The sequence below is a fragment of the Lissotriton vulgaris genome, chromosome 3_1 (genome assembly GCF_964263255.1).
Source record: "Lissotriton vulgaris chromosome 3_1, aLisVul1.2, whole genome shotgun sequence".
Taxonomy (NCBI): Eukaryota; Metazoa; Chordata; class Amphibia; order Caudata; family Salamandridae; genus Lissotriton; species Lissotriton vulgaris.
The window spans coordinates 1,937,831,021-1,937,858,329 of NC_141689.1; the positions used below are offsets into that span (position 1 = coordinate 1,937,831,021).

Here is a 27,309-nt window from a genome sequence, read left to right on the forward strand (position 1 = left end):
GAGCGACGCCCTTGGGGCCGTGGGGAAGGGCGATGCCGCAATCGGAATCATCGGCTCCTGGCTTCCGAGGTAGGGGACAAACGCTGAGATGACACCGACCTGGACAAGCGGGCCGACAGCAATTTCATCCGGCGCTCCAGCTGGGACTTCGGTTTGAGGTGCTTACAAGCATCGCAGTCCGCAGAGTCATGGTGCTCGCCCAAACACCACATACAGATAGGGTGAGGATCCATTGCCAACATCTGACATGCACAAGAAGTACACTTCTTGAAGCCCGTAGGCCAGGACACAATCTTGATCCACGCTGCACACGGAAAAGAGAAAAAACTGATGTCAGCTCGCCGGGGCGGGACTTATGTGACCTTGCTGATGTCACGCCCCCAGACGACGTCAGGGCGGAGTAATGTGGCACCGCTCCAGGCACGCAAAGATGCTGTGGCAAAGAACATTTTCTGGATCCAGTCTCACGCCTGGGAATAATTCTATGTTAAGGAATCTGCAGCTAGTAGTCTATCAGATAAGCCTAACTGCTTGACCACAATACCACAAATAGAGCTGGTAGAGATTATCTAATTTAGCCTCTGCTTTACCTCTGCACATTATACCTTACTTTGGTATAGTATATACAGAGCCAGCTTTCTACAATATACTCATGCCCAGAAGTTGCAGATAATCCACTCTCCATGCCCAATCCAGAGCCACTAGGATGACTTGGGCCCGGTCGTTCCAGCTCTTATACAGAACTTGTGGTAGGAGAGGGAGAAAGGCGTACAGGTGACCCATGCTCCAGTCCAAGAGGGTGCTTTCTTGGGAAGTTTTGACACTACACGTTATCAAGGGAGGTGAACAGATCCTGCCAGGGTTCTCTTCACTGGTGTAAGATACCTTTTGCCACCTCAGAGTGTAATAGTAATTTGCAATCTGCAACAACTACCGGTTGAGTGTGTAAACCTGGCATTTAGAGATCCTGCAAGAAGATGCCCTGGACGCTCTGGCTACCTCCAGAGGTGCAGAGCCTCTTGGCACATTACCCATGACCCCATTCCACTCTTTGTGTTGCAGTACTACATGGTGATGGTGTTGCCTGTAGGAATGTGCACCAGGCTTTGAGGGATAGTAGGAAGGGCTTCGGCGCCAGGCAAATGACCTGAAATTCCATAGATTCATATGGCGCAGGGTGTCTGCCAAAGACCAGAGTCCTCAGATCTCCATCTGTCCTAGATAACCACAGCACAACAGTGATGCGCCCATCACCACCGTCAGCTCTGGGTGAGGCAGGGAAAGGGGTCTGCCACAGGTTAAAAAGCAGCTGAGCAGCCAATACTACAGATCTCTTGAAGACTCTACCAAAATCTAGATTGGATCTAACAGGCAGCCTAGGTGCTGAGCCCTACAGACTGTGCATGTGCCATCTAGCTTATTTCAAGCAGGATCTAGGAGGCTACGGCTATGTTAAAAAAATGCATCCTGTAGGTCTAAGGCCTCCATCCAGTCCTAAAGACACAGGCCAGACAGAAACGCGTCATCATTTTGAATCTGCCCCTCCACAGAAAGGCAGTTAGAGGACAAACTCTCCATCCTTCTACAGCACGAGGAAAGAGCAGGAGTGTAGGAAAATAGGATCTGCTTTCAAGGTTTCCCCCACTTTTTGCTGGTGTCAGTATGTTTTTTTGACTAGTCTGACTGGGATCCTGCTAACCAGGGCCACAGTCACTGTGCTTCCTCCCTAAATGTGTCATGGTAAGTATTTCTGTACCTCCACAATTGGCTACTGGTGTACCCTTGTAAGTCCCTAGCATATTGTACCAAGGTACCCATAGCATAAGTACACCAGGGGTCTCCCAAGGGCTGCAGCATGTACTGTGCCACCCATGAGAGGCCATTCAAACTGTGACCACAGTTTCCTTATATCTGAGGTTACTACACTTAAAACCTATAAGTCACCCGAAGGAAAGCCTACTAATCCTGAAGGCAGGATGCCTACGGCATCTTTTCTGAAGACCTCCATTGTTGTCTATGACAGTTTCTGACATCACTTCCCACCTATGCACCCAGCTTCCCTGGCGTAGCTACCCTGGGGTATCCATGGGTGCGGTGACTCTCCAATCTTCAGTGTTCCACAGAGTTTCCTCAGGGTCCACTGGGAAAGGTCCTTCTCCTTTAAAACTGCAACAGCGACTTTCCTGTTGACTTCTATTGAGTATGCTGCTGTGTTTCCACTCTGGACACAGCCTCCATGGGGTTCCTGGGTACTTTCCATATGGGTAACTCCTTGTGTCTCCAGCTCTTCTGAGTCTCCTGGCCCAAGTCACAACTTCGGTTGCAATTCACATTCCACTTTCTTAGTATATGGTTTGGTCTCCCCCTGGAGATCACTGTGGATTGTGCTTACTAACGTCTTGCAATTTATGTATTATTGTGTATTTGTGTTGATATTTCCAGGTAGGAGTACACAAGTGTTTTAGTGAGTTTTGTGTAAGAAATAGATATATTTTTATAACTACACTGTGTGGTTCTTTTTCGTTTAACCTACATTACATGATTATTAGATCTCGTAAATCAAGCTGCTTAACACTTCTTCTGGACTCAGCATGAACGCTACTCTCCACAGATACCACTTAGAGAGCTTTCTATGGTTGTCTAAGACCACTAAAATCACTATACGGGTTGTCTGAATTAGAGCAAGGTGCTTCACTTAAATAAGTGTGCCCCATATACTAAGCCAGTCTCCTACAAGGAGTAACAACCCATCCCTATCTCAGAGTTCAGACCCCTCTTGAAGGCCCTTTTGGAAACTAGAACTCGCATTTCTGGCAGCAAGATACAAAACGTGTTCCCTTGAGAGTCATTAAAATGTGGGAGTAAGCTGTGTGTGGTTGGTCGGATAGGAACGGAAGATGCATAGTTCTTGTGAATGATCTGGAGGAACCATCTGTCGGATGTAATGGATTGCCACCACAGGAGGAAATGTTTAATGCAGCCTCCTACAGCATGCATAAGCGCAGCTAAGGACAAACTAAAGCAGCTAGGCAGCTGCTGCCAAAAAGGGAGGGGGCTGGGAATATCGGTGTCCTTATTGATCCCCTTCTCCAGCCATGAATGGACTGGAGTTACTGCTCTGAGGCAGAGGGGGCTGGTGCTGCCTGTACGCCAACTGCCTTGAAATATTTCAGAAAGGCCAAAAACTGGAATGGAAACTGTCTGGTAGTGGTTGAGAGATTCAAAGTACGTACCGTGGCATGGCTCACTTAAAGCGTTCTAAGAAGGAATCAGATTTTTCACCAAATAGGTGGGATCCATCAAACAACATATCTTTTAGGGCTGTCTACACACCCCTAGTGGGTCTGTGCAATAGACTTCAACCGGAGCGGGACTTACATGCCTCACACCAGTGTTCAGAGAAGTAGAGTTTGGCTTCACGGTACCAGATTGCCTTGGTATTTATGCATGTGATGAACTTGCGGGTCTTGGGTGTCATGCGATGATCCTGGAAACCACAAGCAGATCTCCTGGGAATCTGTCACATATGTCTGCTTGTAACAGTCCGGATTGGCGTGCAAAGGTGCAGAAATAATTAAACTGATGTCAGAGCACAGAGGTGGATCATATATGAGGCTCTGCATCCACTTCCAAGGCGGTATGGTATTAATGCCAAGGTGCATGACAGCAACAGCTGGCGTGCTGGAGCAATACTAAGACAAATCTCTGACTCTAGTCTGGTGCCTGGGGTTATTCACAAGGTGAGAAATCTGTGGTTAGAAGTATCCATCAGAAACATAAAACTGAAAGAGAGCACCTGCGGAAATCAGTGAATTGGCTAGAATTTCCAATATCAAAATGCAGTCTAATGAAGATTTAACCACTTTTGGGTTCAAATGCACATTGCACAGTTAGGACTCAACCAAATATCAACTGCTCAATCTTACTCCAAATGCTTCTCTTTTCTGCTCGAGTCAAGAACATTTTCTCATTGTTTGCTCTCAAACTGCATTTCTTCACCCGCATGCATTTTCTAAAACCACAAAACCTCTCTAGGTCAACTAGCAAAGCCAGAACAAGTTCTGCTCATGTGGTTCAACAGCAAGCGCCCTGAACCAAAGGCAAGCCAAGAGAAGGAGCATACCCAAGTATGTTAATTTAGGCTATCTTCAACATTATCAACAATCAGATTCTCAACAATGAAATCATATCCAAGGGTCTAAAACCTACACATAAAGAACAAAACAGAGGAGGGCTACTCAGCCAATGGCCCTAGCCACACACTTGGTGTTATATATAGCTGTCATGTTTAGAGGTCTAAAAGCAACTTTTCACATCTATATATCCAAGTAGAAAAATGAGACGTGTGTGTGTTTGTGTATATATATATACCCAGGGGGTATGAACAGATTTTTCTACATTCATAGAAAGATTATTATTTTTAAACCCAATAAAGAAACGGTCAGATTTACATGAAAGTCTGAAAACACCATCGGAATAAATGAGGTCTGAGTCCTAAAAATCTTCTGTTAAAGTGAAAGACTGTGGTCTAGAGCTGAAATGGCCTGCAGCTCACTGACTATGCTGGTTGATGTAATGACAACCAACACAGTTTTCCAAGAAAAGTGCTGAATGAAGTATTATCTACACGATCAAAAGAAGGGTCCATCAATTTACACAAGAACGCATTAAGCTCCTAAAGGAGAAGAGGGTTTTCAAATAGCCCTAATGCACAAGTTACTACTTGTGTAACAATACATCTGTGAGAGACATTAGTTAGTGATAGATTCCTTACCTTAGAATATCCCCAGGCGTCAGACTGGATCCGGAATTTTTTGCGTAGCAGTACCCATGCGCGTGGGTAGGCGTCGTCCGCAGCTCCGCGTCCGTCGTAGGGTCGTGGGCGCCGTGATGACGTCGTCGGAGTACTTAGACGCCGCCTCCGCGTGCTGATGTCAGTTCTTATACACAGCTTTTCCGCGCCAGAAACGCAGAGCCATGATAAAAACCAACACTGGTGCCATGAAACTAGGACCCTGAAGGAGATGACTTTAACCCTAGACATCGGTTCGCAGAACGGGAGGATGGATGGGTCGGTAAGGAATCTATCACTAACTAATGTCTCTTACAGATATATCGTTACACAAGTAGTAACTTGTGCATCTGAAAGAGACGTTAGTGATAGATTCCTTACCTTAGAATAGATACCCCAGCAAAACCAACACCGGTGGTGGGTCTGCGAACCAATAATCACACCAGAAAGTCCTGGAGGACCGAACAGCCAAAGAAGCCATCCCTCCGGACTTGGCTGTCCAGGCAGTTGTGTCTTGCAAACGTGTGCAGCGAGGCCCACGTAGCTGCCTAACAAATGTCCTACAAGGGGACTCCCCGGCCTGGGGCAGTAGTAGTCGCTGTGGCCAGAGTGGAATGGGCCCTCAGCCCACCAGGGTGTTCCTTTTTAGCCAAGGAGTAGCATGCCTGGATACACAACACAATGCACCGAGAGATGGTCCGTTTGTGCACCGCCCGTCCCTTCTTAGCGCCCGCGTAACCAACAAAGAGTTGGTCATCCACCCGGAACTGGCGTGTGCAATCCAAGTAGAATGAGAGCGCACGTTTTGGGTCCAGACGGTGGAGCCTCTCTTCCTCTTTCGAGGGATGCGGAGGCGGAAAGAAGGTGGGCAAGGTGATGGACTGCCCGATGTGGAAGGCTTTGACTACCTTGGGCAGGAAAGAGGGTCTTGTCCGCAACACAACCCTTTCCAGATGGACAGAAAGGAATGGAGGTTTGGAAGAAAGAGCCTGGAGCTCACTCACTCTCCTGGCAGAGGTGATGGCAACCAGGAAAGCAGTCTTCAGAGTAAGAAGGCAGAGAGGACAGTTATGAAGTGGCTCAAAGGGAGCGCACATCAGGTAAGTTAGTACAAGGTTCTCAAGTCCCACTGGGGCATCACGAATGGAACAGGAGGGAACATGTGTGTGATGCCCTTCAAAAACCTATTTACAATGGGGGACTTGAACAAAGAGGGTTGATCAGGTAGCCTTAAGGCGGCGGAAAGGGCAGAAAGGTAGCCCTTGAGAGTGCCCAGAGCAGAGCCCTGCTGGGCAAGAGAAAGAAGGAAGAGGAGAACCTCAGAAAGGGTGGCAGAGAGTGGATCCACAGCCTTTGTTGTGCACCAGGCCACAAATTTGTTCTACCTGCAGGCGTATACCGATTTCGTGGAGGGACACCTGGCTGCCAGAATGACATTACAGACTTCAGGAGGCAAGTCAAATGGCCTCAACAGCCGCCGCTCAATCTCCAAGCTTGTAGGTGGAGACTGGACAGGTTCGGGTGGAGGACCGTCCCCTGGTGCTGCGACAGAAGGTCCGCCTGAAGAGGCAGACGAATCGGGGGATCGACAGACATGCTGAGTAGCTCTGGATACCAATATCTTCGTGCCCAGTCCGGAGCCACAAGGATAAACTGGGCCCGGTCGTACCTGATCTTCATCAGCACTCTGGGCAGAAGTGGTATAGGCGGAAAGGCGTACAAAAGACCGCAACTCCACTCGCGACGAAAAGCATCTCCGAGCGAGTGGCGCCTTGGAAATTCCAACGCGCATGACTTATGACAATGCGCGTTCTCTTCTGTGGCGAATAGATCTAACCAAGGCTCTCCCCACTGCTGAAAGAGGCCTTGTGCCACGTCAGAGTTCAGACGCCATTCGTGATCCATCATGCACCGACGGCGGAGTTCGTCCGCCCTGGCGTTCAGAGAACCTGCCAGGTGTTGAACCACCAGGGTCCTGCCCTGATGTTCCAGCCATTGCCAGAGGCGCAGAGCATTCTGGCATAGGGTCCACGACCCCACCCCGCCCTGTTTGTTGCAGTACCACATGGCGGTGGTGTTGTCCGTGAACACCTGCACTACACTCCCGCGGACAGAGGGGAGGAATGCCTTCAGTGCAAGCCGGATCGCCCGCAGCTCCAGAAGGTTGATGTGGAGCTGGGACTCCGCCGGAGACCAGAGGCCCCTGATCTCCGCCTCTCCCATGTGGCCCCCCCAGCCCTGGAGGGACGCGTCCGTCACAACTACATGCTCCGGTTGGGGTAGGGAAAGGGATCTGCCGCTGACCCAATCGCGGTCCGTGAGCCAACACTGCAACTGTCTTGCAGTGCCCTCTGAGATCAAGACATGGTCGGACAAGTTGCCCTGATGCTGGGCCCACTGAAACTTCGGGTCCCACTGCAGAGCCAGTATCCGCCACCTGGCGTGATGCACCAGAAGGATGCAGGAGGCCATCAGCTCCAGAAGCAGCAGCGTCAACCTGACCGAGACTCGGGATAAAGGCTGAAAGATCGGAATCAGAGCCTGAATATTCCGAACCCACTGTTCGGGAGGATAAATCCGAAACTGCGCTGAGTCTAGAACCGCTCCGATCAAGAGGAGCTTCTGAGAGGGACACAGGTGTGACTTCAGCACATTGATGGAGAACCCCAGCAGGTGCAGGAGGTCGCTGTAGTCTGGAGGTGGCTGACGACTGTCTGGGGCGAGCCCGCCTTCAACAACCAGTCGTCGAGGTAGGGGAAGACTGAAACCCTAACCTGCGCAGATGAGCTGCGACCACCGCCATCACTTTCGTGATTACCCGTGGGGCGCTGGTAAGGCCGAAGGGGAGCACGGTAAACTGAAAGTGCTTGTGGTCTCCCGTGAACCGCAGGTAACGCCGGTGGGCCGGCAGGACTGGGATGTGAAAATAAACGTCCTGCAAGTCCAACGCAACCATCCAGTCTCCAGGGTCTAGGGCAGCTAAGACCTGAGCCAATGTCAGCATCTTGAACTTCTCCTTCCGGAGGAAGCCGTTGACGTTCCGTAGGTCCAAGATAGGGCGTAGGCCCCCTTTGCCCTTCTTGGGTACCAGAAAGTAGTGGGAGTAACAACCACACCCTACTTCTGGCCCAGGAACGCGCTCGATGGCCCCCTTGGACAAGAGGGCCGTAACTTCCTCCTGTAGAAGTGTCAAGTGATCCCCAGACACGCAGTGGCACTTTGGTGGAAAGGCTGGAGGAGACGCCTCGAAGGGGAGGGAGTAGCCCCTTCGGACGATTTACAGCACCCACCAGTCCGATGTGACAGTGCGCCAGTGGTGGTGGTGATGGCGGACCCTGCCCCCCACTGGCGTCACATGGGCCTGAAAGCACGGACTAGGAGGGTTTTGAGGCGGATGCTGCAGGGGGTAGGTGTGGACTCGCCTCGCCGTTGACCCCGACCACCGCCACGGCGGCTTCCACGTCCACCACTGCGCTGGATGGTAGTCTGCGGCATGTGGCTGGCAGGACGTGTGGGGGCGCCCATTCCTTGGACACGAAAGGGACGAAAGGTAGCCGTTTGATGGCGCGGGGCCGAGAGGCCCAAGGACTTGGCCGTAGGCCTGGAGTCCTTAAAGTGCTCATGGTCTGCCTTGTCTCCAAAGAGGCAACGGTCATCGAACGGCATGTCCATAAGTGTGTTTTGGACATCGGCCGAGAAATTATCGTACCTCAACCAGGCGTGACGACGAATCGCCACCGTCGTTGCGATCGCTCTGCCTAGAGAGTTGGTAGTGTCCAGCCCACACCAGATGGAATACTGTGCCGCATCTCGGCCCTCCACAAGGGCCTGGCCGAGTTTAGCCCGTACCTCCAACGGGCATTCTGGCAGCACAGTCGCGACCGTGTGCCACAGAGAGTGGGTGTAGTGGCCCAAGAGGCATGCGGTATTAACTGACAGCAATCCCAAACTCAGGGAGGAGAATACCTTCTTCCCGTAATTCTCGTACCTCTTGGATTCCCGGTCGGGGGAGCCAACAGGAATGCGGTCTGGGTATTGGAGGCCTGGATCACCAGGCTCTCAGGGGTGGGGTGGGTAGACAGAAAGCAAGGGTCACCCAGAGCCGGGCGGTGGCGTCTGGCCACGTTCCTATCCACAGGCTGCCCTGTGGCGGGCCTGAACCAAGTGCCCAAAAAAACGTCTGAAAAAGCCTCATTAAACGGCAGCAGAGGCTCAGCCGAGCTCGACTGCGGTTTAAGGACCTTAGTAAGGAGGTTAGTCCTCACGCCGCGATGGGGAGTTCAAGGCCCAGGGCCTTGGCCGCCCTCATCAGCACCACGCTATAAGCAGCCCCCTCCTCCGTAGCCACGCTAGGAGGGGAGACAAAACCAATGTTGGGCGAAGTGTCCAGACCACTGGCCTCCCCAAGCTCCCCTGTCCAGTCCGCAGAAGACTGACACTCACGTGCCAGAGGGTCCTCAGACCCCTCCCAATCCTCCTCATCACCCACTGCCTGGTACTCAGGCTCAAAAGAGGGGCGGGGTCATAGAAATAGAAATCTCCCAGCGGCGCCGCTCCGGCGCCAGACCTGAATCGAGGGCAGGACCGGGACAACGTCATCCTGGGACGGCACCGGTGGCGACACCCGTGGGGCCGACGCCGGCGAGGTCGTGAGGTCGACCGGCTGCGACCCAGATCCAGGACCGCACCCAGTGGGGCACTGCGGCGTCGGGACCGAAGTCGCCGACGGCGCCAGGGCCGAAGCACCCGGCGGCGCCGGGGCCTTAGCACCCGGCCCGCGTGGGGACCCAGTCGGAGCCGCTTGGCCCGAAGGCACTGCGGACCCCGAAGGAGGAGCGAGCGACCTCATGGCCATGAGGAAGTCTGCAATCCCCCCTGGCGTCGCGTCCTGCCCAGGGACCGGCAGGTGTGGAGCAGGCCGCGACATCTGCGGCTCCAGCGGAGCCGCGTGGGCGGTGTCGCCCGAACCCCCGGCCGCGTCGCGTGAGCATCGGGGGGAGTCAGAAGAGCGATGGTGCCTCTTCGACTTCTTGTGCCTCTTAACTGAGGACTTTGAGCCCGAAGACCGATGACGACTCCCGGAACTGTGGTGGCTCCGGCTCCGCGACCGGTCCCTCGACCTCCTTTCGGACCGGGACCTTCAGCGGCGCGGGGCAGACTGCCGAACCTCGAGTCGCTTACGGGACCGCTCCCGTCTAGCCTTAGACGTCAGGGCCCGGCAGTCGGAGCAAGACTTGCCGTCATGGTCCAGGCCCAAACAGTGCAGGCACCGGCGATGGGGTCGGTAACCGACATCAGTCGGTTGCAGTCGGCGCAGGGCTTGAACCCGGGCATCCATACCGGCACCGTCAGAGTCAATAGACTTCGAAAAATGGATCAAAAAGGATCTCAAAAGGTTAGTCGCACAAGTTACTACTTGTGTAACAATATATCTGTAAGAGACATTAGTTAGTGATAGATTCCTTACCTTAGAATATCCCCAGGCGTCAGACTGGATCCGGAAACTTTTGCGTAGCAGTACCCTTGCGTGTCGGTAGGCATCGTCTGCGGCTCCGCGTCTGTCGTCGGCGTCGTGGGCGCCGTGATGACGTCGTCGGAGTACTTAGACGCCGCCTCAGCGTGCTGACGTCAGTTCTTAGACACAGCTTTTCCGTGCCAGAAGCGCAGAGCCATGCCAAAAACCAACACTGGTGCCATGAAACTAGGGCCCTGAAAGGGGATGACCTTAACCTTAGATATCGGTTCGCAGAACGGGGAGGATGGGTGGGTCGGTAAGGAATCTATCACTAACTAATGTCTCTTACAGACTCGTTACAGAAGTAGTAACTTGTGCATCTGAAAGAGACACGTTAGTGATAGATTCCTTACCTTAGAATAGATACCCCAGCAATACCAACCCCGTGGTGGTAGGTCTGCGAACCAATAATCACACCAGAAAGTCCTGGAGGACGGAAAGGCCAAAGTAGCCATCCTTCCGGACTTGACTGTCCAGGCAATAATGTCGCGCAAACGTGTGCAGCGAGGCCCACTTAGCCGCCTGGCAAATTTCCTGCAAGTTTTTTGGTGATGAGGGAATGCACACCATTCTTTTTAAACTCCATTTTTCGTGTCCATTTACTTTTTGTCATTCCTTAAACCGATTGCGTGCAGGTCGACTGATTGGCATGCCCTACTGCCACGTAGTTACAAGAACATAAGTGATGAGGGACTGACTAGCCCCCTAGGTCAAATGCACAGCTTTGTGCCGCCATTTAAGCCTCTTACTTAAGGACTTCGAGCCCGAAGACGACTCCCGGAACTGTGGTGACTCCGGCCCCACGACCGGTCCCTCGACCTCCTTGCGGACCGGGACCGCAAGCGGCGCGGGGCTGACTGACGGAGCTCGAGTCGCTTGCAGGACCGCTCCCGTCTAGCTTTGGACGTCTCGGCCCGGCAGTCGGAGCAGGACTTGTCGTCGTGGTCGGGGCCCAGACAGTGAAGGCACCGGCGATCGGGGTCGGTAACCGGCATCAGTCGGTTGCAGTCAAAGCAGGGTTTGAACCCGGGCATCCCTACCGGCACCGTCGAGTCAATAGACTTCGAGAAAAATGATCAAAAAGGATCGAAAAAGTTTAGTCAAAAGTTGCCTAAGGGTACTGACGTCAGTGCGCGAGGGCGCTGTCTAAGTACTCCGACGACGTCATCACGGCGCCGACGACGGATGCGGAGCCGCAGACGACGCCTACCGACGAGCAAGGGTACTGCTACGCAAAAGTTTCCGGATCCAGTCTGACGTCTGGGGATATTCTAAGGTAAGGAATCTAATACTAACCTGTTTCTTTCAGATGGCCTGATTATGATCTTGGCGAATGGGACACATCGTCACAAACGTGACAGATATCCTGTCCTTTGCATTACAATTCCATTATATCTTATGGAACTTGTAATATAGCAGACGGGATAGCCGTCACGTTTGTGACAGAGTATCCTATCCACAATGACTTGTAATCAGCCTTAAGTCATAAGTTAACATCTTTGATCAGGACAAATCTGGTGGGTGTATCAAACCCATGCTCCCTTGCAGTCGGCCTCAGGGCTAAGGCAGAGGAGCGCCGCCCCACTGCTCTCCAAACAGTTCAAAGAGGAAAAATAAAATGATAACACAGCGTTATCATTTTATTTTTCCTCCTGCAGAGACTCAGTTGGTTATGTGCGGGCGGAGCTGGGCTCTGTGATGCCAGAGCACAGCAGAGCGAGGAGTGGTGGGCACTCTAAGTGTGCATGACGCTTTGGCCAGCTGTCTCGGGCAGGGCAAAGCATCATGCGCAATTTGCATGTTCTCCACCCAGGCTGTGGAGAGCATGCCTAGGCTCCCACTGCCAGTGCACCGAAACACAGCGCTCAGACCAATCACAATGCTGCATTGCACTTGCCCACTCCAAATAATAATCCAATTTCTTACAACATGCTACATTGACACAGAGGTTATCCTGCATATACTATACAAAATATTAAATGCAAACACATGCCTAAACTGATAAATCAGGTAGACTACAAGCCAGACTAGTCAGATATTAAAGTAGATATCCCACCAATCACCACCATTAGAGTCAGAAAATGTCACATTCTTCACTCTCTACATGCTTTCTCAAATAGTGTTCAGCTTTATATAAAAAATTAGACTATGGTTCTGACAAGGCCATAAATATTTTCCTTGACTTGATTAATTGCCCAAGTTTAGACTTGGAATACAAGGAGACGTTAGATCGCCCTCTAACAGTACAAAAGAGGAGGGAAGCTATCTTCAGCTTACCAGTTGAGTGTTACCGTACATACCATAAAATACTGATATCCAAATTGCTGGTATTATAGAAGGCTGCACTTGAAGTAGGCCATCACCTGAAGGCTACTCGTTTAGCTCAGTTTATCTCGCTGCTTAAACCTTAATTCGACATTAATTCATCGACTCTCCATTTTTAACATAATTCATAAATTACTCAGCCAAATACTAGCCAGGGGCCTACTCCGCTGTATGTCAAAATGAGTTCATACTGACCAGGAATGGTTTTATACTGGGTTGCATTACTTTTCTGAATATCTTACGTCTATTTCATGTACTAGAGATAATTAGTTCTTTGAATATCGGACGTCTATTTCATGTATTAGAGATCATACCCATTGTATACCCATTTTCACAACAGAAACAAAACAAGGACGTCCACTATACTCAATATTACTTGCCCTAGCGGTGGAACCTTCGGCTGAAGCATTGAGAAGTGGCAAGGAGTAGGCCCTTACTCTGGTAGACAGAGTCCACTGGATTTCCCTCTACGCAGCTCATATTATGTTATATGAAAGATTGAAGAGGGAACCTAAAGTCAATATTTATGATATTAAATATGATGGACGGGCTAGCAGGTCTAAAGATTAACTGGAGCAAATCTAGTCTATTCCCTGTAGTTAAAAATCCTCCTCCCACCCACATTAAAACTTAAACAGACATACCTGGTAATAACATGGGAACCTCACACATTTCACTACCTAGGTATAAAAGTATACTACACAGACATACCGGATGGGCATTTTGGATCAACACTTGCTTGACTACAACCTCTAACAGATTTTTGCAGTGATATTCTTGAGATTACTTTACCACTTTACAAACCTATCTGTGGCTGACCCTAGAGCTCCATTCAAAGAATTAGATTAGCCTGCTTTGAGACCTGGTTTGGGGACAGGGAAGAAAAGAGTTGCACTTACAAAACTGAAGGAGGAATGGGTGCCCCGGATATGGAGTTATACTATTTATCTGCACAGCTACAATGGCTTACTAGATGGCACTCTATCCATGAGACTGGGCTTGCTTTGGCTATAAAGCAGTACAGTAGGCTGTTCAATATATTGATACAGAAGGACAAACCTCTGAGTACATTTCCTCATGTAGTTCTCCACTGTTGGCAGGAAGCACATAACAGATCTCATGGAGGGACACTACACCCTCAATTCCACTGAAAAGTCTTCCCAAAACCTATGGGTACTGTAAAATAAAGGACCAAAAGCCATGGGAGGACGTGGAAATACTTACTGAGGGAACTTTGGTTGTAAACAGGCAGCTTCAATCTGAAGCATTAATTAAGGACTACTATGGCTCTCATAAAAGGCCATTTCTGATGAACAATGGTCAAGTTAGCATTAGCATGGAAAATGGTAGGCAGTTGATATCCTGGATGTACAGGAAACAACTGGGGGCCAGGTAAGACCCCCTGACCAAACTGAGAAATAAAGTGGAAAAATGGTTTCAACAGGATGTTCTTAAATGATCAAGAATAGACTTCCATTGTAGTTTATCCACAGACAGTCTCTAAGAAAGCTAGGTTCACAAATATCAAGATCTACAAAATACATAGAGCATACCTGGCAACCAGTATGCTGCACAAAATCTGAGGTGAATGCCTAAATGATGGTTTAGCAAAAGCTTTGGGTTGTCCAACAAAGCAGACTATTGGCAATATAATTTTCCTCTCACAGATAAAGACTACCAGGACCTCAAGTATGCTGAAAGTGACATAATGGGTCTGTTCTCCTGACCTCCCTCTGGTAGAGTCTCCTCCAGATTCTTGGAATTATCTATGCCTTTAGAAGAGCAAATGATTACCATGTCATGGAAACAAGCTCTGCTTCCGCCCCCATAAAGAGATGGCAATGTGAGCTCCAGAAAGGAGCTGAAACAGAGTATATTCTACTGCATAGAGAAGAAATTCTGTATTTGAATAATTGATTAGGAATAATGATCTACTCATTCATTTGATGAGAAGGGGTCCCTTATTTTAAATATATACTACACAAGCACATGTGGTGAACAATAATATATCATTTACCAACAGTTTTGATGAATGTATGCTGAATACTTCATCACATCCAGGCATAACCTATACTTGTATATATTGTAGACTTGAAAAAAATGCTATTAGAAAGTAAAATGAATTATCCTAAAAATAAGCAAATATGGCTTGAAATGCCTAATATTACAGTCATTGACCTCATTCTGACTGGACTGGTAATGCTGAAAGGAACGTGTATAAAATTACCACACAGATTTGGCAGTTTTTCTCACACAAATTTCAGAAGACAAAACAGAATAAAACTGATTAGTCCCAGTTCTGTAGCTCAGAATTGGGGAAAATGTACAGTTACCACGTTATCCCTCATAAACGAAGGAGGTCATAATGGTGTGGTAATACCAGGAGAAACCAAATCTGGTGGTATTCGTAGTTTCTTGTGGCGTATGACCCCATTATTATAACAAGATGCAGAATGAGAAGTGGAGTAAAAAAAAAAGCTTTATACTGGATTTTAAGCCTGAAAATCATACATATCTTTCTCCTTATACATTTGACAATGCTAATAGGCCATTGAGCCAGTCTTCCTCGTGAGGAGAGTGATTTGATGTTCAATGTTTAAGGCATTGGTCAGTTCATGCTTCCGGACTCACCCGTTACCACGTGGGGCTGCTGAGTTTGAGCTTGTGAGGCTGAGGCTATCCTTGCAACTGCTCGAGCAGCCCGACAGCCTGACAGCGGCAGAGCACCATCCCAAAGCGGCAGGAGCCGTGAAAAGTCACTCTACAGCGCCCGGAGCCACGAAAGCCACTCCACAGCGGCCGGACCCGCATAAGGCATTGCACAGCGGCCGGAGCCGCAAAAGGCACTTTCCACCGCGGCCGAAGCCGCAAAAGGCATTTTTCACCGCGGCCGGAGCCGCAAAAGGCATTTCACAGCGGCCGGAGCCGCAAAAGGCATTTTTCACCGCGGCCGGAGCCGCAAAAGGCATTTTTCACCGTGGCCGGAGCCGAGAAAGACATTCCCCTGCGGCAGGAGCCGCGAAAGACATTTGCTTGCAGCAGAGGTCAAACCCGAGTAGCAGAGCAGTAGAGTTGCCGAGCGGAGTGGCGAGCTGCTGACCTGGTGAGCCCCTGCACATCGCTCACCTGCCACCCGCCACCCGCACACCTGCCACCCGCACACCTGCCGCCCACTTGCAGAAGGTTTACAGCTGTCATATCTTTACGGAAGCATCGGGGGCACAGCAAGGGTGCAGCAAGCCTGGGACCCGAGCCTGGGACCCGGACGGAACTCGGACGGAAGCAGGAGGAGCGGTCAGTGCGAGCTGGGGTTGTTGGGCAGGAGCTGCGGTCGGTGCCACGGTCAGTGAACCAGCAGCCTGCCCCTCCTCTCCCTCTGATCACCACGGGAGTACGGCGGCAGCGGGGGGCAGTATCAGAGTCCAGAGCGCTCGCTTTCAGAGGTACTGCCAGCGTTGTCCTGCTTGACCTGCCATTCGCTACTGGAGTAGCAGACTTTCCATCAAGTTTACTGTGCCACAGAAGAAGGAGTTTAATCACCGCGAGGCCGCAGAGGAGGTGAGAGGCGCGGCTCCGGGACTGCGAGGTACAGCGCTCCTAACATCAGCTGTTTCCTCTTCCCGAGGGTGCCGCGCCCCCTCCCAGTGCCCCGCCCCCTAAGGCGTACATAACCTCTCGCGGCCCCCGCTTCGCGGGAGCCGCTCGCTTTCAGAGGTACTGCCAGCGTTGTCCTGCTTGACCTGCCATTCGCTACTGGAGTAGCAGACTTTCCATCAAGTTTACTGTGTCACAGAAGAAGGAGTTTAATCACCGCGAGGCCGCAGAGGAGGTGAGAGGCGCGGCCCCGGGACTGCGAGGTACAGCGCTCCTAACATCAGCTGTTTCCTCTTCCCGAGGGTGCCGCGCCCCCCTCCCAGTGCCCCGCCCTCACCTCGCACACTAATAAGCAAGGGCTATAACGTGCATCGCGGGACGCGCGCGGGTCGCAGCCCGGAGCGAAGCCCGGGTCAAGGGCGGGCCCGTTGTTGCCCGTTAGTGCCCGGTAGAGACCGGACCGGGCCACCCCCCTTACTTCTTATACCTTTTGCGAACTACAAATATGCCTCCGAAAACCAGGAGCACTACCAAAAGCAAATCAAAAAATGCTCAGGAGGTAGCACAAATAACCGGCCCCATTGACCTGTTTATCACCCGTACCCACGAGGTAATAAACCAAAGCATCTCCCTTCTCGAAAAGAGAGTGTCACTGGACCTTATGAACGCAAAGCGATCATCCTTAGGAACTATAGCAACTGCTACGTCCCCGATTCATCTCACCTCCCAAAATTGTTCCTTACCTCTGACTTTGTCAGCCTCTGAAACTATTACAGTACCATCTATAGTTGACCTTTCAGTCACGCAGACAGACTCAGATCTTTCACTAACCTTGGACAATCTCGAGGCAACTCCCGACCTAGCGGCCTGCCAAACCCAATCCCAGATAGAATCCCAGTGTAACCTTAACTCACTTTCCCAAGGAGAAAGGGAAGGAGCCATCTCAAAAAAAGGCAGTACAAAACCTACTGATAATGCACCAGAAATAGTTCCTATTCCAGCTCATGCCACAGATTTCCCAAATTTTGAATTACAATCCCTCCAACAAAGCATACCACTACTTCCGGCAGTCACCACTCCCCACCAAACAACCTTGAAAGAGGCAACTCCAAACCTCTGCAGAACATGCAATGTCACCTCAGAAGTCCTGACAACGGTAAAAGATTTACTGTATCAGTACTTAAAACCCATCCAACTTAGCATCAGAAATCGGAAGCCCAGATGACCATTCTCTCGGCATCACTACTCGATACAAATACACGTATAGAAATAAAAGGTCAGCGGAAAGCCCCCCAGTCCTCTAAAAATCATCCGCATCCACAACCAGCCAAAGCTATAAAACGACCTAACCTGACAATTCCACCCCCAAAAAACCACACACAAAGTACCACAAATCACAATTCACATACTGTAGAGCTCCAAACACATCAGAGTAAAATTGCTGTGGTACCAGATCAGCCAACGTCTAGCACAAGTCTAACAAACCAAGACACCCCAGGACCGGTGACTAGTAAATCCTGCAAACCCCACTCAACAAAAAAGCCAGTACTCCTTCAGCCAAACTCAGTGGTCCCCCAGCCTTCTCCCAAAAACAATCCTAACAAAACACCAGCTACCAGACGACCAGTCCATCTGCCCCCAGAAGCCACTCCATATACGCTAGTACTTACCGGTGTACCAGAGCTAACCGATGATACACCTGAAACTGCATGGTCTCTTAAAAACAAAGTCATGCAGTGGTTAAGCATCAACAGGCCCTTAGAACCCCATCATTCGGGAGGGATATCTACAGTCCGCAGGGTAGTATGGGTAGGCAAAACGACAAAAACGACCCGCGGAGACTGCATAATAGTAACCTGCAGAGACCCCTCCGTAGTGGATCACATTTGTGCCTGGCCCGCACTGGAAAAAAAGGGGGGTATTGACGCACGTCGCCTTTCCTTTTTTTACCCTCCTGCGCGACAACACCGCTATACTCCATCCTGGAACTGGCACCAGACTCCTAGGGATTCCTGGCGCCAGCCCCCAAGAGAGCCTTGGTTCCAGCCGGAGTACACTTATGATCAGGGAGGTAGAAACCCTCCGAGAGAATGGCCAAGGCAACACTGGCAAGATAGGCCCTTACAATTTTATGAAGGCTGGCAGGGCTTCCCTACGCAAAACCGCTTTGACTGTCTGGAGATGGTCGATTGACCACCCAGGGCTGATCCCAGGAACACAAACACCTCCATCTTACCACAACAAACAAACCTCATCCAGCATCAAGTCCCCCTGGCGCCAGACTTTTGTAATACTGGGAACTTAGTTCCAGAAACATCAACCGCTCCTTCCAGCTACTCCGTTATTGTCACTTCTGACAACTCATCCCCGGAAACTACAACTGTTTCTACAAGTAACCTCAATAAAGCTATCGATAAAACCTCCGCAGTCTTAGTTAGAAACAACACTGGCTCGCATTATCATCGTATCACAGCTCCCAAAGTTCCTGCAAACTCCCCGCAGATTGATCATTGCCTACTTCAGGACACTTTAACCGTAAATATCTTGCCAGACTCACCCCATGTCCTCGTAGACTCCACTAACCTGACTTTTTCCATTGCGTATTGGAACATCGCAGGCTTGCTATCAAAAATTACACTAGAGCCATGGCTAGAAACAGCTAGAGAACATCAGATACTGTGCCTGCAAGAAACTTGGTGCACAATTCCACTCCACCTTGCGGGCTACAAAACCTTTTTCACCACAGCAGTGCAGGGAAATATGGGCAGATCTAAAGGGGGGCTCACGACGTACGTAGCAAATACTCTCGCCCTTAGAATGAAACCAATAAAGGAGTCACCAACAGTTCAAATCTTTGAATTTACCCAGTCGACAGCTTCAAGAGAGAACCATAAATATATACTCATAAACTATTACAACAATCTAGGTACCTTGGATAGCTGGTCTAACCTGGAGGAGATCGCCTTAGCCTTAACAGCGCTTCAAACTGTCAATACTAAGACTACAAATCACTTCATTTGGGGTGGTGACTTCAACCTCCCTTTGTGTCCAAATCATAAGAACGGAAATTGCGGCCTCCAAAACGAACTTGGGAACCCCACACCTCACTTCGCACATTCACTATGCGGTAATAAACTCAATGAAATCCTATTCTCCCTAGACTTGGATTACGCGAACCAACTGGTCAACCCACAGCAGGATTTTCAGCCCACTTTCCATGGGCGAGGCCACTGTACAATCATAGACTATATAATAGCCTCAACTTCTCTTAAAGGGCAATTAGCGAACTTTGAAACTGGGTCAAACCCAACAAGTGACATTACCCGCTCAGTATAAAAATCAACATCAAACAGAAAAGAGTCCATACCACAAAATTGAGTTCCCTTACACAACAAACTCTTGCCATGAACAAACTGAACGGGTATACAGTAAAATGGGCTAAGATCGACCCTGAGGAGGTGACACAGAGGGTCCTTGAAAAAGCAGGCCAGTGGATATCTAAATGCACGTCTCTGAACGCATCGCCGCAGACGATTGTCAGCAGTTTCCGAAACATTCAGGAAACAATAAGGGATGAGTTATTTGTCAAAACAAAAAACAAGATCAAACACCCTACTGCGAGATGGTTCGACACCGCATGCCGAAAGGCCCTCTCATCACTCAAAGACGCCCTGCATAAGCCTACCAGGGATCCTAAGGAAATCTCCCATTTGAGGAAGATCTACAACTCAGCAAGGCAAGATCGTAGAAAACAAATTAAAAAAGATCTCTGGCTGCGCCTACACGACAGTGCCCAAAGAAAAGACAGTACTGCATTTTGGCAAATCATTAGATCGCCCTTCCTGGCCAACAACGCAGATATTGAACACCTTGATGTGGCTCTTTCAGAGGAAAACTGGGTCTCCCACTTCACCAAAATTTTTGGAACAGCCCCAGTCCCTGCAACAGAAAACACAACATACGAGGTTCAGCCAAGGAGAAGTAACATCTACCCAATTAAGATTCATTTTCATCTAAATGAAATCATAAAGGCAATCAGAGCTTCCAAACCCGGCAAAGCCCCAGGCCCTGACGGTGTTCCAATGGACCTGTTTCTCCATGACGTGGATTTCTGGTCGCAGCTAATCACCCGGGTCATGTCAGCAGTAACTAAGATCGGCCTGTACCACTCGTGGTCTACTTCCATTCTTTTGCCCATTTTCAAAAAAGGTGACCGCAATGACCCCGCTTGTTACAGACCAATCTCCCTTCTGGACTCAATGGGCAAGATTGCAGGTCGGGTACTCCTGGACCGTTTACAATCCTGGGCCCGGGAGAATAACATCTTAACCGATCTGCAATATGGTTTCCAGAAGGGACTTGGGACTGTGGAGCAGGCCCTGAATCTCGTCTTACTGGCTGGTAAATATGTACACGCCAAAGGAGGTAACATCTTCCTCGTCTATGTCGACCTAAGTGCGGCATTTGACTGCGTCCAGCACGCGAAACTCTGGCAGATACTAAGCGACCTGGGCGTGGATCCCCCGATAACAACATTCCTGCGAGAACTCTATTCAAATGCTGAAGGCAGAGTTCGATATGGCATTAGAGGCGAGCTGTCACGTTCATTTCAGATATGGAAGGGAGTAAGACAGGGCTGTGTCCTGGCTCCCTTCCTGTTAAATCTTTACACGAACGGACTCGAACAGGCTATGCTGGAAGGGGCCCAGGATCTCCCCCAGATAAATCATCGCCCGATACCTACGCTGTTGTATGCTGATGACTCAGTGATCCTAGCACGGACCCTAAACCAACTCCAGATCCAAACCAACAAGTACACAGCATTTATGGAGTCACTTGGCCTCAAAGTAAACATTAAGAAAACCTTTACAATGCACCTCGGTCCCAGGACCAAAACCACAAAACCAATAGTGGTAGATAACATCAAATTGGAAAAAACCCAGGTCTATCCATACCTGGGTATCCTAGTGGACGATGCATTGAATTGGCGCAAGGCAATTGAGGCCAGGAATCTTCACTTTCGTCGAGCTACATCAGCCTTAACATCTTTTTCACGGAAACTGGGGAAACCAGCCCCATCTGAACTTTTGACTATATACTACGCAAAATGTCATAGCGTGGCTACTTATGGTGCTGGAATCTGGGGCTACGGACGTACTGACCAATTACAGGTCACCGAAAACTCCTTTGTAAAGTACATCCTGTCCCTCCCTCAAAGCTCGCCGACATTAGCCTCACATCGGGAGCTTGGCATGGAGTATATTGTTGACACCATTCGATGTCAGCCCATTCTCTTGTGGCATCGAATATGGTGCAAGCCTGAATGTCATTTAACCCGCTCCCTCATCGCTGACTGCCTAGCTCTGGCAAACTGGCGTAAAATCCCATGGTTAACCTACGTATTCAACTTCTTTAAAGACTTGGACCGCGTTTCCTACTTTGAAGAACCACCCTCAGTAGAAGATATCTCCAGGAAGCAGTTAAAGGTAATGTGTCTGGACCACCTAAGGGAATTACGGAACCAGACAGAGATTATCAAACCATTAAACGAAAAAATCGGCGCCCAACAAACTGGAAAATGCATACAGCCTTATTTGACGTATTTTTTATCTAATTATGAAAGGTATCTATTAACAAGACTTCGATTTAACATTTTCTTTCGTCTAGTTACATTCCCTGAAACGAATAACTGGTCGCCAAAGTTGCTGAACTGTCCCTGTGACGGAATTTCTAAACAAACTACGATCCATGTAGTCCTCTTCTGCAAATATTATAAAACATCAAGGAAAAAATGGATTATTCTGATTCTCCGAATCAGTGGTTACAGACAAACGCATGCAGCATATCTTTATTTGCAATCTTTAAAGTCAATGCATGAAGCCAAATTTATAGCGACCTTCCTTAAAGAAGTCTTAACATTACGTCGCAGCATTTCTAGTTAAATGAGAACTGAACAGTATTTTAAACCCTAGTTCTTTATTTCCACTCAAAAATGTTATTAATACTGTGTTTTCTATATCATGTGTTAAAATTCTTCTCTTTTTAAACTATGTACTTTTTATGAGTATTGAAATGATAATCGAATAAAAGTCAATGAAACTGAAACAATGTTTAAGGATATTTTCTTTAAGTAACCAGAAAAGAACAGTACGGGCAGAGTTGCTGACCATGTGTTATATTTATTTTGAATGAAGGGAAATGCACTCAGAGGATACCAGTTTGGTTCTCAACTAATAACTATGGGGGGTTATTTAGTGTTTGGCAAATGCAGCCCTTGAACCAAAAATTGGCAGCTGTTCAGTCTGCACTATTTAGAGTGTAAAGCCTAGTATGCAATCTAAATAGGGTGATAGGACCATCTGCCAATTTTTGCCAAAAGTCCGGCAGCTGTCAAACTTTGAATAACCAAAATGCACCAAAGGGTCTTAATCATACTTATGGACCATATAATTTGACCTAAAAATTAAGCCAAACCTAGCTTCACCATTTGGACTATTTTCCAGTATAATTAAAAAACAAATTTTGCAGAAAGAATTTCAAGATTAATAGCTTTACAAACATGCGGGCCATCGAGAAACTTTGAAAACTGGACCAATATCTTTCAACCTGGCAAAAATTTGCATTGAGAAAAGCTTGGTTTAGAATCGACATTTCCTCATAATGTGAAGTGTGCTATTACCTTGCATGGTCATGTCACAAACAAAATCATTTTTAATAATATGGCAGGAGATAGGTTCAAGAAGTAAGTCAAAGGAAATCTTAGATATTGAATGAGATAAAGCGAGTTGCAGAAGTTATGAAGTCTTGTACATTCCACAGTTTTAATTTCATATTTAAACATTAGAAACTCAGAGACCACAGAGCTACGCAGTCACATATCTTTGATCAAGTAACTACCAGCTTACATCAATGACTTTGCTCATTTCAATGCTGGGTTATACTTCAAAGGTTTCAATGTCCCCCATCGACTACAATTACTTTCTATTGCAATTAAAGGGGAAAACTGCTGATTTGCCTAAGATTATCTTTTTATCATAATTGTTTATTAAATCCAATACTTAAATACCTATTATACAGATTATACATAAACCCTAACAGGTTATCTGCATTAAGACACAAGTTACTACTTGTGTAACGATATATCTGTAAGAGACATTAGTTAGTGATTGATTCCTTACCTCAGAATATCCCCAGGCGTCAGACTGGATCCGGAAAGTTTTACTTAGCAGTCAGTAAGTGGCGTCCTGCGGCTCCGCGTCCGTCGCTGATGTCGTATGTGGTGAGAGACTACTTAGGCACCCACCCATGCGCGCTGGCGTCAGTTCTGTGCACGACTTTTCGCGCCAAGAACGCTGAGCCATGCAAGATACTGACCACAGATGCATTGAAACTAGTGCCCTGAAAGGGATGACCTTAACCCTAGTGATCAGTTTGCAGACCGGGGAGGATGATTGGAGCGGTAAGGAATCTATCACTAACTAATGTAGTAACTTGTGCATCTGAAAGAGACACGTTAGTGATAGATTCCTTAACTTAGAATAGATACCCCAGCAATACCAACCCCGGTGGTGGGTCTGCGAACAAGATTACACCAGAAAGTCATGGAGAAAAGAACGGCCAAAGAAGCCGTCTCTCCGGACTTGACTGTCAAGGCAAAAATGCTTGGTAAACGTGTGCAGAGAGGCCCAATTAGCTGCCTGACAAATGTCCTGCAAGGGAGCGCCGCGTCCCAAAGCAGTAGTGACCCCAGTCACCCTGGTGGAATGGGCACGCAGCCCCACAGGAGGCGCCTTCTTAGCCAACGAGTAATAGGCTTTGATGCAGAGAACGCCCTATCGAAAGATGGTCCTTTTGTGCACAGCCCAACCTTTTTTGGCACCCACATAGCCAACAAAGAGCTGGTCATCCACCTGGAACTGGTATGTGCGCTTCAGATAGAACGAGAGCGCACGTTTTGGGTCCAGACAGTGGAGCCTTTCTTCCTCTTTCGAGGGATGCGGGGGTGGAAAAAGGGCGGGATCTTAAAACCACCTTGTCCGGATGAACAGAAAGGAAAGGGTGTTTAGAAGAAAAGGGCCTGGAGCTCACTCATTCTTCTGGCAGAAGTGATAGCTACCAGGAAAGCAGTCTTTAGAGTAAGAAGATGCAAAGGACAGTTATGAAGAGGCTCAAAGGGAGCACACATCAGATATGTCAAGACAAGGTTTAAGTCCCATTGAGGCATAATGAACGGTACAAGAGGAAACGGCATACAAGGAAACTTGTGCGTAATGCCTTTCAGGAAATGGTTAACAACCGGAGACTTAAAAAGAGAAGGCTGTCTGGAAGCCTTAGAAAGGCAGAGATGGCCGAAAGATAACCTTTGATAGTGCCCAGAGCAGAGCCATGGTGGGCCAAGGATAATAGGAACAGAAGGATCTCAGAAGAGGGGCAGAAAGAGGATCCATTGACTTTGCTGTGCACTATGCCCCAAACTTGTTCCACATGTAGGCGTATACCGTCTTAGTGGAGGGACGGCAGACTACCAGAATGGCATCAAAGACTTCAGGAGGAAGGGGGGCGTGGCCAAGTACGCAATGTGAGGAGACGTGCCCGGGCTGAGCTCCGAGCGAAGCTCCCCTTCCACGGGCTATTTCTCCTCCATTTCTAGAGCAATCGGGCCCAAACTCGAACCGAGTGCACCTGGGGACCTGATCAGCCACCACCGAAATTTTCGGAAGGATCGGAGTACTTGACCCTCCGACCGTCGACTGCCGCGGCACCTGCCCGCCCAGGGCTCACTTCTGGTCGGCGGCCCCATCCACCCGAGACCGGGGATCCATCCCATCGAGGTAGGCCGCAACACGTGTGCACTCCCCGGCGCGATCAAGTGGGGGAAGAAGATCGCGCCGCAACGCCGGCTGCCCACCAGCGCTCCAGCTGCGCAGGGGCCCCAGTCACAAATGTAAGGCACACCACCCTGGCTTGCAGCAGGCGGTGAAATCGGCCCGCCCTGCCAACCGACACTGGAGGCATCCTGCCAAGCCCTGTGAGCACCAGAGAAGGGTTGCACTCGGATCTCTGGGGGCCCATTTGGACAGCGTTGCCCCTGGCTCCCGGCAGGCTACAGCGAGGGCTGGCCCGCTCTGCCCCCTGGGCCCTCACACTCGCCCACCGCCTCGACACTGGCCCAGCAAGGGGGAAGGGACCGTACCACGATGCCCGGTACCCCCGGCGAACCCACAGCGCAGGGATCCCAGAGGCTGCAAGCAGGCACGCCACTCTGACCCGCGGCGCCCTGCGCCACTGACCCGCCTTGCCTGCCGGCGCTGGGGACTTCCCGCCAAAATTAGCGGACGCCGGAGGACGGTCGCGCTCCACTGTTTGGAGACCCACACTGGCGACATCGCCCCTGGGCCTGAACGACCAGCGACGGAGGCTGTGCGGCCCCACCTCCTGGACACCAGTACCCGCCCGCTGTTCAGATATAGCCGCTGGTCAACGCAGGACCCGTCCAGCACCGAGGAGCCCGGCCCGCACGACACACGAACTGCGGCCACGTTGAAACGGCCCATCTAACAATTGGCCCTATACCAAGTGGCCTACCCAGGCCCAGGCGGGTGAGCACCCAGGACAGCCCCGCATTCTCCACTCCGGCCACCTCGGTACTGAACTCCACGGTGCCCCACACATCGCTTGGTGGCGTCTAGAATCCCGCACGCCACCCGGCACGGGCGGAGCTGACGGCCTGACCAGGAGAGACCAGCGCGCACAGGCCCTAACAGTGTTCACCGCGAGAGCCTGCCCAATCGGCTACCGACCCGTGACGACCACCCTCATGTCAGGGGGGACCAGAGCAAAGTCCGGCACCAGTGGGACACTGAGCAAAGGAAAGATGGTGAAGAACACAGAGACTGACCAAACCGCCTCCAAACTGGACACTATGCTGGCGGCCATGGAACGCCTGGAGGAATCCATGCAGCTAACCCGTACGTCACTAGAGATCAGGATCGATAAGGTGGCTGTGGACCTGACGCTCCTTCGAGCGGACCACAAGAAACTGTCCGACCGCACCACGACCTTGGAACAAACGATGGCGGAGACCACACCCAAGCTGACGCAGACAGATAAGCACGTCCGTGACCTACTCAACCGGGTGGAGTTCCTTGAGGATAGGGCGGAGGATGCTGAAGGACGGGCCAGAAGAAACAATGTACGCATAGTGGGCCTGCCGGAACGATGGGAACGGAGGGAGACGGCGGAGCATATGGAGACCTGGCTCAGAGAGCTCCTACCAGAAGGCACACTGTCTCCACATTTTGTGGTGGAAAGAGCGCACAGGGTGCCATCCCGTCCACCCCCGGAGGGCTCCAACCCGAGGCCTATGCTTATGCGGGTGCTGAACTACCGTGACCGGGACGCCATTCTCCGCGAAACGCGGAAACTATCGGACATACAGGTAGACAACGCCAAGGTGATGTTCTTCCCTGATTACACCATCCAAGTCCAGCGTCGGCGTCAATCGTTCCTCGAGGTGAAACAACGGCTCAGACGCCTGGCTCTCAAGTACTCCTTGCTGTTCCCAGCACGTCTCAGAGTGGTGGCACAGGACAAAACCCACTTCTTCGATACTCCAGAGGCGGCGGCGGCCTGGCTGGATTCAGGAATAGATGCGAACCACGTACCCGCGCTGAAGGAGCAGCGCCGAAATCGAGGTACCCGCAGGCGGAGACAACGACACGCCTCGAGGGCCGGGTCGCCAACCACGGACGCAGAAATCGGACCCACTACAGAGCAAATACAAACTGAACAGCAGGAGGCCATCCGAATAGCAGCTGAGATCAGTGGATCACAATCACCCATCCTGATCTCCAACGCAAGCCCGAGATCACGCGGGAGCGAAGACGACGACTTCATGTACGGACTGCCAGATGACTCGAACACAGAGGGCCTACCGGATGTCACACCCCAAACATCGGATCAGATAGTATAAGCAACCCCCCTCAACCTAGTACGGGCTAGGCCATTGCAATTGGCATCTTGGAACAGTTTGATCGCTTCTAAGGCTGACTCGACCGGAGGTCCACATCGGCACTACTGGGAA

The 27,309-nt window shown here is 50.1% G+C and overlaps 1 protein-coding gene across 1 annotated transcript in view; it reads right to left on the reverse strand.

Annotated features, from left to right (window-relative positions):
• The window catches only part of LOC147728645 (serine/threonine-protein kinase Nek1-like), a 460,469-nt gene that overhangs the window by 190,562 nt on the left and 242,598 nt on the right, over nt 1–27,309 (reverse strand). The gene's annotated exons all lie outside the window — the stretch shown is intronic.